The sequence below is a fragment of the Oncorhynchus mykiss genome, chromosome 21, assembly GCF_057628025.1.
Source record: "Oncorhynchus mykiss isolate SJ-2025 chromosome 21, ASM5762802v1, whole genome shotgun sequence".
NCBI classification, from domain to species: domain Eukaryota; kingdom Metazoa; phylum Chordata; class Actinopteri; order Salmoniformes; family Salmonidae; genus Oncorhynchus; species Oncorhynchus mykiss.
The window spans coordinates 36042473-36060835 of record NC_143042.1 but is presented as its reverse complement, the minus strand read 5'-3'; the positions used below and the strand labels follow the sequence as shown (position 1 = coordinate 36060835).

Below are 18363 nucleotides of genomic sequence, written 5' to 3'. Positions count from 1 at the left end.
TTTGCAGGAGTGCATGCAAGGGTCAATGTCAGTGAGATAGCTTGGCACTTCTAAGCTCGTTAGTGTTGCAGGCTGCTCTTTGTAGTTACAGGGGAGTATATTTGCGTGATGGCAGCTGTGTGTCCTTTGGATAATCATGTTATTGCACGCAGGCTCTAGACTTGACTGAGGACACTGGGCCCAGAGTTATCTGAGGGCATCCGGTTTAACCAGAGCTTTGGTCTGCAAGTAACGCTTTATATTAGATTATTTATATAACAACCCTCAGCACGGCAATTTAACAGGAATAGGACGTCACATCATGGAGCACAACAAACTGAAAACGGTCATCCCTGCCAATTTCACAAATATATTATGATAAATATATATTTTAAACAACTGCATTTTCACAAATGTAATATATAATCGCCAAGCCCATTCAAAAATAATTAGGGGACTGACTCCGGAAGAATGATGAAGTGGCTAGTCACTTTCATGGCGTATAGGCATACATTTACACACAAACACACTGGACCAACATTGTCCTTCTCGCGAGATAAATATAAATAATACGTTTTTTCATACCAGATTGACATCATTTACGTTGTCATACTAGCCAGATTAATAAGAATAAATTATATGTTCCTTGGAGAACACAGAATGATCAAGCTATTGAGTAACAGAAGATCAGAGACCATTGACAGCCATTTTACCAGTAGGTATAGTAACTTGTCATCTTTCATGTTCAACAACACACTAATCACATGTTACAACAGGAAACACAGCAGGTCAAAAGCAAGCTTACTGTAAGGCCAGGAAGGTCTTCCATATCACTAGAAATAGAAAGACAGCATCCCTGGGTGGGCTCAAATCACCAACTTTGAAATTAACAGTAACGCGCCAACAAATTGTGGTTATACTGACCCTCAGCAGGCCAAAGTCTCATGGAAGCTCACGCCAAGTCAGGAAGGGTCAGTTCACATCTCCACAATCTGAAAAATGTCATCCCTGGGTGGTGTCAAAGCACCAACCTTTAGATTGACAGTCAAACACGCTAACTGATTGCACGAGAGAGGCTTGTGTTGGCATTGACCCTCAGCACGGCAATTTAACAGGAATCTCATAACAGGTAGTCACATCGACATCATGGAGCACAACAAACTGAAAACTGTCGTCCCTGGGTGGGCTTGAACCACCAACCTTTAGATTAACAGTCTAACGCGCTAACCAATTGCGCCACAGAGACTTGTGGTGTATTTAATCCTGACGCTAGATCGCTGGCCATTCGTGATCTCATCCAACTGAACATGGAGTTTACGAAACAACAACACTTTGTTCCAATGGTTGTGTTAACGTGCATCGAAAGTGCAGCAACATTTTCAAGGAAGTAGCCCTGTAGTTTTCTAATGTTTGTTAGCTTTTTGAATGGCCTTAAAAGGGCAAAGATGTAGCGCAATGTTCGTCAGCGCAACATTATATTAAAAGGCATCTGGCAAGAGTAAATTCAGCCACAATCACAAATATATTATGATAAATATATATTTTAAACAACTGCATTTTCACAAATGTAATATATAATCGCCAAGCCCATTCAAAAATAATTAGGGGACTGACTCCGGAAGAATGATGAAGTGGCTAGTCACTTTTATGGCGTATAGGCATACATTTACACACAAAAACTCTGGACCAACATTGTCCTTCTCGCAAGATAAATATAAATAATACGTTTTTTCATACCAGATTGACATCATTTACGTTGTCATACTAGCCAGATTAATAAGAATAAATTATATGTTCCTTGGAGAACACAGAATGATCAAGCTATTGAGTAACAGAAGATCAGAGACCATTGACAGCCATTTTACCAGTAGGTATAGTAACTTGTCATCTTTCATGTTCAACAACACACCAATCACATGTTACAACAGGAAACACAGCAGGTCAAAAGCAAGCTTACTGTAAGGCCAGGAAGGTCTTCCATATCACTAGAAATAGAAAGACAGCATCCCTGGGTGGGCTCAAATCACCAACTTTTAAATGAACAGTCTAACGCGCCAACAAATTGCACCACAGAGACTTGTGGTTATACTGACCCTCAGCAGGCCAAAGTCTCATGGAAGCTCACGCCAAGTCAGGAAGGGGGACTTCACAATCTGAAAAATGTCATCCCTGGGTGGTGTCAAAGCACCAACCTTTAGATTGACAGTCAAACACTCTAACTGATTCCACGAGAGAGGCATGTGTTGGCATTGACCCTCAGCAGGACAAAGTAACTGGGAATCTCATTACAGGTCCAGGATGTCACATCCACATCATGGAGCATAACAAACTGGAAACTGTCGTCCCTGGGTGGGGTCGAACCACCAACCTTTAGATTAACAGTCTAACGCACTAACCAATTGCGCCACAGAGACTTGTGGTGTCTTTAATCCTGACACTTGATTGCTGGCCATTCGTGCTCTCATCCAACTGAACATGGAGTTTACGAAACAACAACACTTTGTTCCAATGGTTGTGTTAACGTGCATCGAAAGTGCAGCAACATTTTCAAGGAAGTAGCCCTGTAGTTTTCTAATGTTTGTTAGCTTTTTGAATGGCCTTAAAAGGGCAAAGGTGTAGCGCAATGTTCGTCAGCGCAACATTATATTAAAAGGCATCTGGCAGGAGTAAATTCAGCCACAATCACAAATATATTCTGATAAATATATATGTTAAACAACTGCATTTTCACAAATGTAATATATAATAGCCAAGCACATTCAAAAATAATTAGGGGACTGACTCCGGAAGAATGATGAAGTGGCTAGTCACTTTCATGGCGTATAGGCATACATTTACACACAAACACACTGGACCAACATTGTCCTTCTCGCGAGATAAATATAAATAATACGTTTTTTCATACCAGATTGACATCATTTACGTTGTCATACTAGCCAGATTAATAAGAATAAATTATATGTTCCTTGGAGAACACAGAATGATCAAGCTATTGAGTAACAGAAGATCAGAGACCATTGACAGCCATTTTACCAGTAGGTATAGTAACTTGTCATCTTTCATGTTCAACAACACACTAATCACATGTTACAACAGGAAACACAGCAGGTCAAAAGCAAGCTTACTGTAAGGCCAGGAAGGTCTTCCATATCACTAGAAATAGAAAGACAGCATCCCTGGGTGGGCTCAAATCACCAACTTTGAAATTAACAGTAACGCGCCAACAAATTGTGGTTATACTGACCCTCAGCAGGCCAAAGTCTCATGGAAGCTCACGCCAAGTCAGGAAGGGTCAGTTCACATCTCCACAATCTGAAAAATGTCATCCCTGGGTGGTGTCAAAGCACCAACCTTTAGATTGACAGTCAAACACGCTAACTGATTGCACGAGAGAGGCTTGTGTTGGCATTGACCCTCAGCACGGCAATTTAACAGGAATCTCATAACAGGTAGTCACATCGACATCATGGAGCACAACAAACTGAAAACTGTCGTCCCTGGGTGGGCTTGAACCACCAACCTTTAGATTAACAGTCTAACGCGCTAACCAATTGCGCCACAGAGACTTGTGGTGTATTTAATCCTGACGCTAGATCGCTGGCCATTCGTGATCTCATCCAACTGAACATGGAGTTTACGAAACAACAACACTTTGTTCCAATGGTTGTGTTAACGTGCATCGAAAGTGCAGCAACATTTTCAAGGAAGTAGCCCTGTAGTTTTCTAATGTTTGTTAGCTTTTTGAATGGCCTTAAAAGGGCAAAGATGTAGCGCAATGTTCGTCAGCGCAACATTATATTAAAAGGCATCTGGCAAGAGTAAATTCAGCCACAATCACAAATATATTATGATAAATATATATTTTAAACAACTGCATTTTCACAAATGTAATATATAATCGCCAAGCCCATTCAAAAATAATTAGGGGACTGACTCCGGAAGAATGATGAAGTGGCTAGTCACTTTTATGGCGTATAGGCATACATTTACACACAAAAACTCTGGACCAACATTGTCCTTCTCGCAAGATAAATATAAATAATACGTTTTTTCATACCAGATTGACATCATTTACGTTGTCATACTAGCCAGATTAATAAGAATAAATTATATGTTCCTTGGAGAACACAGAATGATCAAGCTATTGAGTAACAGAAGATCAGAGACCATTGACAGCCATTTTACCAGTAGGTATAGTAACTTGTCATCTTTCATGTTCAACAACACACCAATCACATGTTACAACAGGAAACACAGCAGGTCAAAAGCAAGCTTACTGTAAGGCCAGGAAGGTCTTCCATATCACTAGAAATAGAAAGACAGCATCCCTGGGTGGGCTCAAATCACCAACTTTTAAATGAACAGTCTAACGCGCCAACAAATTGCACCACAGAGACTTGTGGTTATACTGACCCTCAGCAGGCCAAAGTCTCATGGAAGCTCACGCCAAGTCAGGAAGGGGGACTTCACAATCTGAAAAATGTCATCCCTGGGTGGTGTCAAAGCACCAACCTTTAGATTGACAGTCAAACACACTAACTGATTGCACGAGAGAGGCTTGTGTTGGCATTGACCCTCAGCACGGCAATTTAACAGGAATCTCATAACAGGTACAGGGCGTCACATCGACATCATGGAGCACAACAAACTGAAAACTGTCGTCCCTGGGTGGGCTCGAACCACCAACCTTTAGATTAACAGTCTAACGCGCTAACCAATTGCGCCACAGAGACTTGTGGTGTATTTAATACTGACGCTAGATCACTAGCCATTTGTGCTCTCATCCAACTGAACATGGAGTTTACGAAACAACAACACTTTGTTCCAATGGTTGTGTTAACGTGCATCGAAAGTGCAGCAACATTTTCAAGGAAGTAGCCCTGTAGTTTTCTAATGTTTGTTAGCTGTTTGAATGGCCTTAAAAGGGCAAAGATGTAGCGCAATGTTCGTCAGCGCAACATTATATTAAAAGGCATCTGGCAGGAGTAAATTCAGCCACAATCACAAATATATTATGATAAATATATATTTTAAACAACTGCATTTTCACAAATGTAATATATAATCGCCAAGCCCATTCAAAAATAATTAGGGGACTGACTCCGGAAGAATGATGAAGTGGCTAGTCACTTTTATGGCGTATAGGCATACATTTACACACAAAAACTCTGGACCAACATTGTCCTTCTCGCGAGATAAATATAAATAATACGTTTTTTCATACCAGATTGACATCATTTACGTTGTCATACTAGCCAGATTAATAAGAATAAATGATATGTTCCTTGGAGAACACAGAATGATCAAGCTATTGAGTAACAGAAGATCAGAGACCATTGACAGCCATTTTACCAGTAGGTATAGTAACTTGTCATCTTTCATGTTCAACAACACACCAATCACATGTTACAACAGGAAACACAGCAGGTCAAAAGCAAGCTTACTGTAAGGCCAGGAAGGTCTTCCATATCACTAGAAATAGAAAGACAGCATCCCTGGGTGGGCTCAAATCACCAACTTTTAAATGAACAGTCTAACGCGCCAACAAATTGCACCACAGAGACTTGTGGTTATACTGACCCTCAGCAGGTCTCATGGAAGCTAACGCCAAGTCAGGAAGGGGGACTTCACAATCTGAAAAATGTCATCCCTGGGTGGTGTCAAAGCACCAACCTTTAGATTGACAGTCAAACACACTAACTGATTGCACGAGAGAGGCTTGTGTTGGCATTGACCCTCAGCACGGCAATTTAACAGGAATCTCATAACAGGTACAGGGCGTCACATCGACATCATGGAGCACAACAAACTGAAAACTGTCGTCCCTGGGTGGGCTCGAACCACCAACCTTTAGATTAACAGTCTAACGCGCTAACCAATTGCGCCACAGAGACTTGTGGTGTATTTAATACTGACGCTAGATCACTAGCCATTTGTGCTCTCATCCAACTGAACATGGAGTTTACGAAACAACAACACTTTGTTCCAATGGTTGTGTTAACGTGCATCGAAAGTGCAGCAACATTTTCAAGGAAGTAGCCCTGTAGTTTTCTAATGTTTGTTAGCTGTTTGAATGGCCTTAAAAGGGCAAAGATGTAGCGCAATGTTCGTCAGCGCAACATTATATTAAAAGGCATCTGGCAGGAGTAAATTCAGCCACAATCACAAATATATTATGATAAATATATATTTTAAACAACTGCATTTTCACAAATGTAATATATAATCGCCAAGCCCATTCAAAAATAATTAGGGGACTGACTCCGGAAGAATGATGAAGTGGCTAGTCACTTTTATGGCGTATAGGCATACATTTACACACAAAAACTCTGGACCAACATTGTCCTTCTCGCGAGATAAATATAAATAATACGTTTTTTCATACCAGATTGACATCATTTACGTTGTCATACTAGCCAGATTAATAAGAATAAATTATATGTTCCTTGGAGAACACAGAATGATCAAGCTATTGAGTAACAGAAGATCAGAGACCATTGACAGCCATTTTACCAGTAGGTATAGTAACTTGTCATCTTTCATGTTCAACAACACACCAATCACATGTTACAACAGGAAACACAGCAGGTCAAAAGCAAGCTTACTGTAAGGCCAGGAAGGTCTTCCATATCACTAGAAATAGAAAGACAGCATCCCTGGGTGGGCTCAAATCACCAACTTTTAAATGAACAGTCTAACGCGCCAACAAATTGCACCACAGAGACTTGTGGTTATACTGACCCTCAGCAGGCCAAAGTCTCATGGAAGCTCACGCCAAGTCAGGAAGGGGGACTTCACAATCTGAAAAATGTCATCCCTGGGTGGTGTCAAAGCACCAACCTTTAGATTGACAGCCAAACACTCTAACTGATTCCACGAGAGAGGCATGTGTTGGCATTGACCCTCAGCAGGACAAAGTAACTGGGAATCTCATTACAGGTCCAGGATGTCACATCCACATCATGGAGCATAACAAACTGGAAACTGTCGTCCCTGGGTGGGGTCGAACCACCAACCTTTAGATTAACAGTCTAACGCACTAACCAATTGCGCCACAGAGACTTGTGGTGTCTTTAATCCTGACACTTGATTGCTGGCCATTCGTGCTCTCATCCAACTGAACATGGAGTTTACGAAACAACAACACTTTGTTCCAATGGTTGTGTTAACGTGCATCGAAAGTGCAGCAACATTTTCAAGGAAGTAGCCCTGTAGTTTTCTAATGTTTGTTAGCTTTTTGAATGGCCTTAAAAGGGCAAAGGTGTAGCGCAATGTTCGTCAGCGCAACATTATATTAAAAGGCATCTGGCAGGAGTAAATTCAGCCACAATCACAAATATATTCTGATAAATATATATGTTAAACAACTGCATTTTCACAAATGTAATATATAATAGCCAAGCACATTCAAAAATAATTAGGGGACTGACTCCGGAAGAATGATGAAGTGGCTAGTCACTTTCATGGCGTATAGGCATACATTTACACACAAACACACTGGACCAACATTGTCCTTCTCGCGAGATAAATATAAATAATACGTTTTTTCATACCAGATTGACATCATTTACGTTGTCATACTAGCCAGATTAATAAGAATAAATTATATGTTCCTTGGAGAACACAGAATGATCAAGCTATTGAGTAACAGAAGATCAGAGACCATTGACAGCCATTTTACCAGTAGGTATAGTAACTTGTCATCTTTCATGTTCAACAACACACTAATCACATGTTACAACAGGAAACACAGCAGGTCAAAAGCAAGCTTACTGTAAGGCCAGGAAGGTCTTCCATATCACTAGAAATAGAAAGACAGCATCCCTGGGTGGGCTCAAATCACCAACTTTGAAATTAACAGTAACGCGCCAACAAATTGTGGTTATACTGACCCTCAGCAGGCCAAAGTCTCATGGAAGCTCACGCCAAGTCAGGAAGGGTCAGTTCACATCTCCACAATCTGAAAAATGTCATCCCTGGGTGGTGTCAAAGCACCAACCTTTAGATTGACAGTCAAACACGCTAACTGATTGCACGAGAGAGGCTTGTGTTGGCATTGACCCTCAGCACGGCAATTTAACAGGAATCTCATAACAGGTAGTCACATCGACATCATGGAGCACAACAAACTGAAAACTGTCGTCCCTGGGTGGGCTTGAACCACCAACCTTTAGATTAACAGTCTAACGCGCTAACCAATTGCGCCACAGAGACTTGTGGTGTATTTAATCCTGACGCTAGATCGCTGGCCATTCGTGATCTCATCCAACTGAACATGGAGTTTACGAAACAACAACACTTTGTTCCAATGGTTGTGTTAACGTGCATCGAAAGTGCAGCAACATTTTCAAGGAAGTAGCCCTGTAGTTTTCTAATGTTTGTTAGCTTTTTGAATGGCCTTAAAAGGGCAAAGATGTAGCGCAATGTTCGTCAGCGCAACATTATATTAAAAGGCATCTGGCAAGAGTAAATTCAGCCACAATCACAAATATATTATGATAAATATATATTTTAAACAACTGCATTTTCACAAATGTAATATATAATCGCCAAGCCCATTCAAAAATAATTAGGGGACTGACTCCGGAAGAATGATGAAGTGGCTAGTCACTTTTATGGCGTATAGGCATACATTTACACACAAAAACTCTGGACCAACATTGTCCTTCTCGCAAGATAAATATAAATAATACGTTTTTTCATACCAGATTGACATCATTTACGTTGTCATACTAGCCAGATTAATAAGAATAAATTATATGTTCCTTGGAGAACACAGAATGATCAAGCTATTGAGTAACAGAAGATCAGAGACCATTGACAGCCATTTTACCAGTAGGTATAGTAACTTGTCATCTTTCATGTTCAACAACACACCAATCACATGTTACAACAGGAAACACAGCAGGTCAAAAGCAAGCTTACTGTAAGGCCAGGAAGGTCTTCCATATCACTAGAAATAGAAAGACAGCATCCCTGGGTGGGCTCAAATCACCAACTTTTAAATGAACAGTCTAACGCGCCAACAAATTGCACCACAGAGACTTGTGGTTATACTGACCCTCAGCAGGCCAAAGTCTCATGGAAGCTCACGCCAAGTCAGGAAGGGGGACTTCACAATCTGAAAAATGTCATCCCTGGGTGGTGTCAAAGCACCAACCTTTAGATTGACAGTCAAACACACTAACTGATTGCACGAGAGAGGCTTGTGTTGGCATTGACCCTCAGCACGGCAATTTAACAGGAATCTCATAACAGGTACAGGGCGTCACATCGACATCATGGAGCACAACAAACTGAAAACTGTCGTCCCTGGGTGGGCTCGAACCACCAACCTTTAGATTAACAGTCTAACGCGCTAACCAATTGCGCCACAGAGACTTGTGGTGTATTTAATACTGACGCTAGATCACTAGCCATTTGTGCTCTCATCCAACTGAACATGGAGTTTACGAAACAACAACACTTTGTTCCAATGGTTGTGTTAACGTGCATCGAAAGTGCAGCAACATTTTCAAGGAAGTAGCCCTGTAGTTTTCTAATGTTTGTTAGCTGTTTGAATGGCCTTAAAAGGGCAAAGATGTAGCGCAATGTTCGTCAGCGCAACATTATATTAAAAGGCATCTGGCAGGAGTAAATTCAGCCACAATCACAAATATATTATGATAAATATATATTTTAAACAACTGCATTTTCACAAATGTAATATATAATCGCCAAGCCCATTCAAAAATAATTAGGGGACTGACTCCGGAAGAATGATGAAGTGGCTAGTCACTTTTATGGCGTATAGGCATACATTTACACACAAAAACTCTGGACCAACATTGTCCTTCTCGCGAGATAAATATAAATAATACGTTTTTTCATACCAGATTGACATCATTTACGTTGTCATACTAGCCAGATTAATAAGAATAAATTATATGTTCCTTGGAGAACACAGAATGATCAAGCTATTGAGTAACAGAAGATCAGAGACCATTGACAGCCATTTTACCAGTAGGTATAGTAACTTGTCATCTTTCATGTTCAACAACACACCAATCACATGTTACAACAGGAAACACAGCAGGTCAAAAGCAAGCTTACTGTAAGGCCAGGAAGGTCTTCCATATCACTAGAAATAGAAAGACAGCATCCCTGGGTGGGCTCAAATCACCAACTTTTAAATGAACAGTCTAACGCGCCAACAAATTGCACCACAGAGACTTGTGGTTATACTGACCCTCAGCAGGCCAAAGTCTCATGGAAGCTAACGCCAAGTCAGGAAGGGGGACTTCACAATCTGAAAAATGTCATCCCTGGGTGGTGTCAAAGCACCAACCTTTAGATTGACAGTCAAACACACTAACTGATTGCACGAGAGAGGCTTGTGTTGGCATTGACCCTCAGCACGGCAATTTAACAGGAATCTCATAACAGGTACAGGGCGTCACATCGACATCATGGAGCACAACAAACTGAAAACTGTCGTCCCTGGGTGGGCTCGAACCACCAACCTTTAGATTAACAGTCTAACGCGCTAACCAATTGCGCCACAGAGACTTGTGGTGTATTTAATACTGACGCTAGATCACTAGCCATTTGTGCTCTCATCCAACTGAACATGGAGTTTACGAAACAACAACACTTTGTTCCAATGGTTGTGTTAACGTGCATCGAAAGTGCAGCAACATTTTCAAGGAAGTAGCCCTGTAGTTTTCTAATGTTTGTTAGCTGTTTGAATGGCCTTAAAAGGGCAAAGATGTAGCGCAATGTTCGTCAGCGCAACATTATATTAAAAGGCATCTGGCAGGAGTAAATTCAGCCACAATCACAAATATATTATGATAAATATATATTTTAAACAACTGCATTTTCACAAATGTAATATATAATCGCCAAGCCCATTCAAAAATAATTAGGGGACTGACTCCGGAAGAATGATGAAGTGGCTAGTCACTTTTATGGCGTATAGGCATACATTTACACACAAAAACTCTGGACCAACATTGTCCTTCTCGCGAGATAAATATAAATAATACGTTTTTTCATACCAGATTGACATCATTTACGTTGTCATACTAGCCAGATTAATAAGAATAAATTATATGTTCCTTGGAGAACACAGAATGATCAAGCTATTGAGTAACAGAAGATCAGAGACCATTGACAGCCATTTTACCAGTAGGTATAGTAACTTGTCATCTTTCATGTTCAACAACACACCAATCACATGTTACAACAGGAAACACAGCAGGTCAAAAGCAAGCTTACTGTAAGGCCAGGAAGGTCTTCCATATCACTAGAAATAGAAAGACAGCATCCCTGGGTGGGCTCAAATCACCAACTTTTAAATGAACAGTCTAACGCGCCAACAAATTGCACCACAGAGACTTGTGGTTATACTGACCCTCAGCAGGCCAAAGTCTCATGGAAGCTCACGCCAAGTCAGGAAGGGGGACTTCACAATCTGAAAAATGTCATCCCTGGGTGGTGTCAAAGCACCAACCTTTAGATTGACAGTCAAACACACTAACTGATTGCACGAGAGAGGCTTGTGTTGGCATTGACCCTCAGCACGGCAATTTAACAGGAATCTCATAACAGGTACAGGACGTCACATCGACATCATGGAGCACAACAAACTGAAAACTGTCGTCCCTGGGTGGGCTCGAACCACCAACCTTTAGATTAACAGTCTAACGCAGTAACCAATTGCGCCACAGAGACTTGTGGTGTATTTAATACTGACGCTAGATCGCTGGCCATTTGTGCTCTCATCCAACTGAACATGGAGTTTACAAAACAACAACACTTTGTTCCAATGGTTGTGTTAACGTGCATCGAAAGTGCAGCAACATTTTCAAGGAAGTAGCCCTGTAGTTTTCTAATGTTTGTTAGCTGTTTGAATGGCCTTAAAAGGGCAAAGATGTAGCGCAATGTTCGTCAGCGCAACATTATATTAAAAGGCATCTGGCAGGAGTAAATTCAGCCACAATCACAAATATATTATGATAAATATATATTTTAAACAACTGCATTTTCACAAATGTAATATATAATCGCCAAGCCCATTCAAAAATAATTAGGGGACTGACTCCGGAAGAATGATGAAGTGGCTAGTCACTTTTATGGCGTATAGGCATACATTTACACACAAAAACTCTGGACCAACATTGTCCTTCTCGCGAGATAAATATAAATAATACGTTTTTTCATACCAGATTGACATCATTTACGTTGTCATACTAGCCAGATTAATAAGAATAAATTATATGTTCCTTGGAGAACACAGAATGATCAAGCTATTGAGTAACAGAAGATCAGAGACCATTGACAGCCATTTTACCAGTAGGTATAGTAACTTGTCATCTTTCATGTTCAACAACACACCAATCACATGTTACAACAGGAAACACAGCAGGTCAAAAGCAAGCTTCCTGTAAGGCCAGGAAGGTCTTCCATATCACTAGAAATAGAAAGACAGCATCCCTGGGTGGGCTCAAATCACCAACTTTTAAATGAACAGTCTAACGCGCCAACAAATTGCACCACAGAGACTTGTGGTTATACTGACCCTCAGCAGGCCAAAGTCTCATGGAAGCTCACGCCAAGTCAGGAAGGGGGACTTCACAATCTGAAAAATGTCATCCCTGGGTGGTGTCAAAGCACCAACCTTTAGATTGACAGTCAAACACACTAACTGATTGCACGAGAGAGGCTTGTGTTGGCATTGACCCTCAGCACGGCAATTTAACAGGAATCTCATAACAGGTACAGGACGTCACATCGACATCATGGAGCACAACAAACTGAAAACTGTCGTCCCTGGGTGGGCTCGAACCACCAACCTTTAGATTAACAGTCTAACGCGCTAACCAATTGCGCCACAGAGACTTGTGGTGTATTTAATACTGACGCTAGATCACTGGCCATTTGTGCTCTCATCCAACTGAACATGGAGTTTACGAAACAACAACACTTTGTTCCAATGGTTGTGTTAACGTCAGGAAGTCAGGTCAGGAAGGGTCAGTTCACATCTCCACAATCTGAAAAATGTCATCCCTGGGTGGTGTCAAAGCACCAACCTTTAGATTGACAGTCAAACACGCTAACTGATTGCACGAGAGAGGCTTGTGTTGGCATTGACCCTCAGCACGGCAATTTAACAGGAATCTCATAACAGGTAGTCACATCGACATCATGGAGCACAACAAACTGAAAACTGTCGTCCCTGGGTGGGCTTGAACCACCAACCTTTAGATTAACAGTCTAACGCGCTAACCAATTGCGCCACAGAGACTTGTGGTGTATTTAATCCTGACGCTAGATCGCTGGCCATTCGTGATCTCATCCAACTGAACATGGAGTTTACGAAACAACAACACTTTGTTCCAATGGTTGTGTTAACGTGCATCGAAAGTGCAGCAACATTTTCAAGGAAGTAGCCCTGTAGTTTTCTAATGTTTGTTAGCTTTTTGAATGGCCTTAAAAGGGCAAAGATGTAGCGCAATGTTCGTCAGCGCAACATTATATTAAAAGGCATCTGGCAAGAGTAAATTCAGCCACAATCACAAATATATTATGATAAATATATATTTTAAACAACTGCATTTTCACAAATGTAATATATAATCGCCAAGCCCATTCAAAAATAATTAGGGGACTGACTCCGGAAGAATGATGAAGTGGCTAGTCACTTTTATGGCGTATAGGCATACATTTACACACAAAAACTCTGGACCAACATTGTCCTTCTCGCAAGATAAATATAAATAATACGTTTTTTCATACCAGATTGACATCATTTACGTTGTCATACTAGCCAGATTAATAAGAATAAATTATATGTTCCTTGGAGAACACAGAATGATCAAGCTATTGAGTAACAGAAGATCAGAGACCATTGACAGCCATTTTACCAGTAGGTATAGTAACTTGTCATCTTTCATGTTCAACAACACACCAATCACATGTTACAACAGGAAACACAGCAGGTCAAAAGCAAGCTTACTGTAAGGCCAGGAAGGTCTTCCATATCACTAGAAATAGAAAGACAGCATCCCTGGGTGGGCTCAAATCACCAACTTTTAAATGAACAGTCTAACGCGCCAACAAATTGCACCACAGAGACTTGTGGTTATACTGACCCTCAGCAGGCCAAAGTCTCATGGAAGCTCACGCCAAGTCAGGAAGGGGGACTTCACAATCTGAAAAATGTCATCCCTGGGTGGTGTCAAAGCACCAACCTTTAGATTGACAGTCAAACACACTAACTGATTGCACGAGAGAGGCTTGTGTTGGCATTGACCCTCAGCACGGCAATTTAACAGGAATCTCATAACAGGTACAGGGCGTCACATCGACATCATGGAGCACAACAAACTGAAAACTGTCGTCCCTGGGTGGGCTCGAACCACCAACCTTTAGATTAACAGTCTAACGCGCTAACCAATTGCGCCACAGAGACTTGTGGTGTATTTAATACTGACGCTAGATCACTAGCCATTTGTGCTCTCATCCAACTGAACATGGAGTTTACGAAACAACAACACTTTGTTCCAATGGTTGTGTTAACGTGCATCGAAAGTGCAGCAACATTTTCAAGGAAGTAGCCCTGTAGTTTTCTAATGTTTGTTAGCTGTTTGAATGGCCTTAAAAGGGCAAAGATGTAGCGCAATGTTCGTCAGCGCAACATTATATTAAAAGGCATCTGGCAGGAGTAAATTCAGCCACAATCACAAATATATTATGATAAATATATATTTTAAACAACTGCATTTTCACAAATGTAATATATAATCGCCAAGCCCATTCAAAAATAATTAGGGGACTGACTCCGGAAGAATGATGAAGTGGCTAGTCACTTTTATGGCGTATAGGCATACATTTACACACAAAAACTCTGGACCAACATTGTCCTTCTCGCGAGATAAATATAAATAATACGTTTTTTCATACCAGATTGACATCATTTACGTTGTCATACTAGCCAGATTAATAAGAATAAATGATATGTTCCTTGGAGAACACAGAATGATCAAGCTATTGAGTAACAGAAGATCAGAGACCATTGACAGCCATTTTACCAGTAGGTATAGTAACTTGTCATCTTTCATGTTCAACAACACACCAATCACATGTTACAACAGGAAACACAGCAGGTCAAAAGCAAGCTTACTGTAAGGCCAGGAAGGTCTTCCATATCACTAGAAATAGAAAGACAGCATCCCTGGGTGGGCTCAAATCACCAACTTTTAAATGAACAGTCTAACGCGCCAACAAATTGCACCACAGAGACTTGTGGTTATACTGACCCTCAGCAGGCCAAAGTCTCATGGAAGCTAACGCCAAGTCAGGAAGGGGGACTTCACAATCTGAAAAATGTCATCCCTGGGTGGTGTCAAAGCACCAACCTTTAGATTGACAGTCAAACACACTAACTGATTGCACGAGAGAGGCTTGTGTTGGCATTGACCCTCAGCACGGCAATTTAACAGGAATCTCATAACAGGTAGTCACATCGACATCATGGAGCACAACAAACTGAAAACTGTCGTCCCTGGGTGGGCTCGAACCACCAACCTTTAGATTAACAGTCTAACGCGCTAACCAATTGCGCCACAGAGACTTGTGGAGTATTTAATACTGACGCTAGATCACTGGCCATTTGTGCTCTCATCCAACTGAACATGGAGTTTACGAAACAACAACACTTTGTTCCAATGGTTGTGTTAACGTGCATCGAAAGTGCAGCAACATTTTCAAGGAAGTAGCCCTGTAGTTTTCTAATGTTTGTTAGCTGTTTGAATGGCCTTAAAAGGGCAAAGATGTAGCGCAATGTTCGTCAGCGCAACATTATATTAAAAGGCATCTGGCAGGAGTAAATTCAGCCACAATCACAAATATATTATGATAAATATATATTTTAAACAACTGCATTTTCACAAATGTAATATATAATCGCCAAGCCCATTCAAAAATAATTAGGGGACTGACTCCGGAAGAATGATGAAGTGGCTAGTCACTTTTATGGCGTATAGGCATACATTTACACACAAAAACTCTGGACCAACATTGTCCTTCTCGCGAGATAAATATAAATAATACGTTTTTTCATACCAGATTGACATCATTTACGTTGTCATACTAGCCAGATTAATAAGAATAAATTATATGTTCCTTGGAGAACACAGAATGATCAAGCTATTGAGTAACAGAAGATCAGAGACCATTGACAGCCATTTTACCAGTAGGTATAGTAACTTGTCATCTTTCATGTTCAACAACACACCAATCACATGTTACAACAGGAAACACAGCAGGTCAAAAGCAAGCTTACTGTAAGGCCAGGAAGGTCTTCCATATCACTAGAAATAGAAAGACAGCATCCCTGGGTGGGCTCAAATCACCAACTTTTAAATGAACAGTCTAACGCGCCAACAAATTGCACCACAGAGACTTGTGGTTATACTGACCCTCAGCAGGCCAAAGTCTCATGGAAGCTCACGCCAAGTCAGGAAGGGGGACTTCACAATCTGAAAAATGTCATCCCTGGGTGGTGTCAAAGCACCAACCTTTAGATTGACAGTCAAACACACTAACTGATTGCACGAGAGAGGCTTGTGTTGGCATTGACCCTCAGCACGGCAATTTAACAGGAATCTCATAACAGGTACAGGACGTCACATCGACATCATGGAGCACAACAAACTGAAAACTGTCGTCCCTGGGTGGGCTCGAACCACCAACCTTTAGATTAACAGTCTAACGCAGTAACCAATTGCGCCACAGAGACTTGTGGTGTATTTAATACTGACGCTAGATCGCTGGCCATTTGTGCTCTCATCCAACTGAACATGGAGTTTACAAAACAACAACACTTTGTTCCAATGGTTGTGTTAACGTGCATCGAAAGTGCAGCAACATTTTCAAGGAAGTAGCCCTGTAGTTTTCTAATGTTTGTTAGCTGTTTGAATGGCCTTAAAAGGGCAAAGATGTAGCGCAATGTTCGTCAGCGCAACATTATATTAAAAGGCATCTGGCAGGAGTAAATTCAGCCACAATCACAAATATATTATGATAAATATATATTTTAAACAACTGCATTTTCACAAATGTAATATATAATCGCCAAGCCCATTCAAAAATAATTAGGGGACTGACTCCGGAAGAATGATGAAGTGGCTAGTCACTTTTATGGCGTATAGGCATACATTTACACACAAAAACTCTGGACCAACATTGTCCTTCTCGCGAGATAAATATAAATAATACGTTTTTTCATACCAGATTGACATCATTTACGTTGTCATACTAGCCAGATTAATAAGAATAAATTATATGTTCCTTGGAGAACACAGAATGATCAAGCTATTGAGTAACAGAAGATCAGAGACCATTGACAGCCATTTTACCAGTAGGTATAGTAACTTGTCATCTTTCATGTTCAACAACACACCAATCACATGTTACAACAGGAAACACAGCAGGTCAAAAGCAAGCTTACTGTAAGGCCAGGAAGGTCTTCCATATCACTAGAAATAGAAAGACAGCATCCCTGGGTGGGCTCAAATCACCAACTTTTAAATGAACAGTCTAACGCGCCAACAAATTGCACCACAGAGACTTGTGGTTATACTGACCCTCAGCAGGCCAAAGTCTCATGGAAGCTCACGCCAAGTCAGGAAGGGGGACTTCACAATCTGAAAAATGTCATCCCTGGGTGGTGTCAAAGCACCAACCTTTAGATTGACAGTCAAACACACTAACTGATTGCACGAGAGAGGCTTGTGTTGGCATTGACCCTCAGCACGGCAATTTAACAGGAATCTCATAACAGGTACAGGACGTCACATCGACATCATGGAGCACAACAAACTGAAAACTGTCGTCCCTGGGTGGGCTCGAACCACCAACCTTTAGATTAACAGTCTAACGCGCTAACCAATTGCGCCACAGAGACTTGTGGTGTATTTAATACTGACGCTAGATCGCTGGCCATTTGTGCTCTCATCCAACTGAACATGGAGTTTACGAAACAACAACACTTTGTTCCAATGGTTGTGTTAACGTGCATCGAAAGTGCAGCAACATTTTCAAGGAAGTAGCCCTGTAGTTTTCTAATGTTTGTTAGCTGTTTGAATGGCCTTAAAAGGGCAAAGATGTAGCGCAATGTTCGTCAGCGCAACATTATATTAAAAGGCATCTGGCAGGAGTAAATTCAGCCACAATCACAAATATATTATGATAAATATATATTTTAAACAACTGCATTTTCACAAATGTAATATATAATCGCCAAGCCCATTCAAAAATAATTAGGGGACTGACTCCGGAAGAATGATGAAGTGGCTAGTCACTTTTATGGCGTATAGGCATACATTTACACACAAAAAC

General features: G+C 40.9%; 12 non-coding genes across 12 annotated transcripts; all 12 read right to left on the bottom strand.

The window, feature by feature from the left end:
* Positions 1–1151: 1151 nt before the first annotated feature.
* Positions 1152–1225, bottom strand: trnan-guu (transfer RNA asparagine (anticodon GUU)). The gene has a single exon. It is a non-coding gene; the product is annotated as a tRNA-Asn (tRNA).
* A 2246-nt stretch (positions 1226–3471) lies between these two features.
* Positions 3472–3545, bottom strand: trnan-guu (transfer RNA asparagine (anticodon GUU)). The gene has a single exon. It is a non-coding gene; the product is annotated as a tRNA-Asn (tRNA).
* A 1093-nt stretch (positions 3546–4638) lies between these two features.
* Positions 4639–4712, bottom strand: trnan-guu (transfer RNA asparagine (anticodon GUU)). Its single transcript has one exon. It is a non-coding gene; the product is annotated as a tRNA-Asn (tRNA).
* Positions 4713–5799: 1087 nt separating this feature from the next.
* On the bottom strand, positions 5800–5873 carry trnan-guu (transfer RNA asparagine (anticodon GUU)). The gene has a single exon. It is a non-coding gene; the product is annotated as a tRNA-Asn (tRNA).
* Positions 5874–8119: 2246 nt separating this feature from the next.
* On the bottom strand, positions 8120–8193 carry trnan-guu (transfer RNA asparagine (anticodon GUU)). Its single transcript has one exon. It is a non-coding gene; the product is annotated as a tRNA-Asn (tRNA).
* Positions 8194–9286: 1093 nt separating this feature from the next.
* On the bottom strand, positions 9287–9360 carry trnan-guu (transfer RNA asparagine (anticodon GUU)). The gene has a single exon. It is a non-coding gene; the product is annotated as a tRNA-Asn (tRNA).
* A 1093-nt stretch (positions 9361–10453) lies between these two features.
* On the bottom strand, positions 10454–10527 carry trnan-guu (transfer RNA asparagine (anticodon GUU)). Its single transcript has one exon. It is a non-coding gene; the product is annotated as a tRNA-Asn (tRNA).
* A 2260-nt stretch (positions 10528–12787) lies between these two features.
* trnan-guu (transfer RNA asparagine (anticodon GUU)) lies at positions 12788–12861 on the bottom strand. Its single transcript has one exon. It is a non-coding gene; the product is annotated as a tRNA-Asn (tRNA).
* Positions 12862–13193: 332 nt separating this feature from the next.
* trnan-guu (transfer RNA asparagine (anticodon GUU)) lies at positions 13194–13267 on the bottom strand. The gene has a single exon. It is a non-coding gene; the product is annotated as a tRNA-Asn (tRNA).
* Positions 13268–14360: 1093 nt separating this feature from the next.
* trnan-guu (transfer RNA asparagine (anticodon GUU)) lies at positions 14361–14434 on the bottom strand. Its single transcript has one exon. It is a non-coding gene; the product is annotated as a tRNA-Asn (tRNA).
* Positions 14435–15521: 1087 nt separating this feature from the next.
* On the bottom strand, positions 15522–15595 carry trnan-guu (transfer RNA asparagine (anticodon GUU)). The gene has a single exon. It is a non-coding gene; the product is annotated as a tRNA-Asn (tRNA).
* A 2260-nt stretch (positions 15596–17855) lies between these two features.
* Positions 17856–17929, bottom strand: trnan-guu (transfer RNA asparagine (anticodon GUU)). The gene has a single exon. It is a non-coding gene; the product is annotated as a tRNA-Asn (tRNA).
* Positions 17930–18363: the final 434 nt, after the last annotated feature.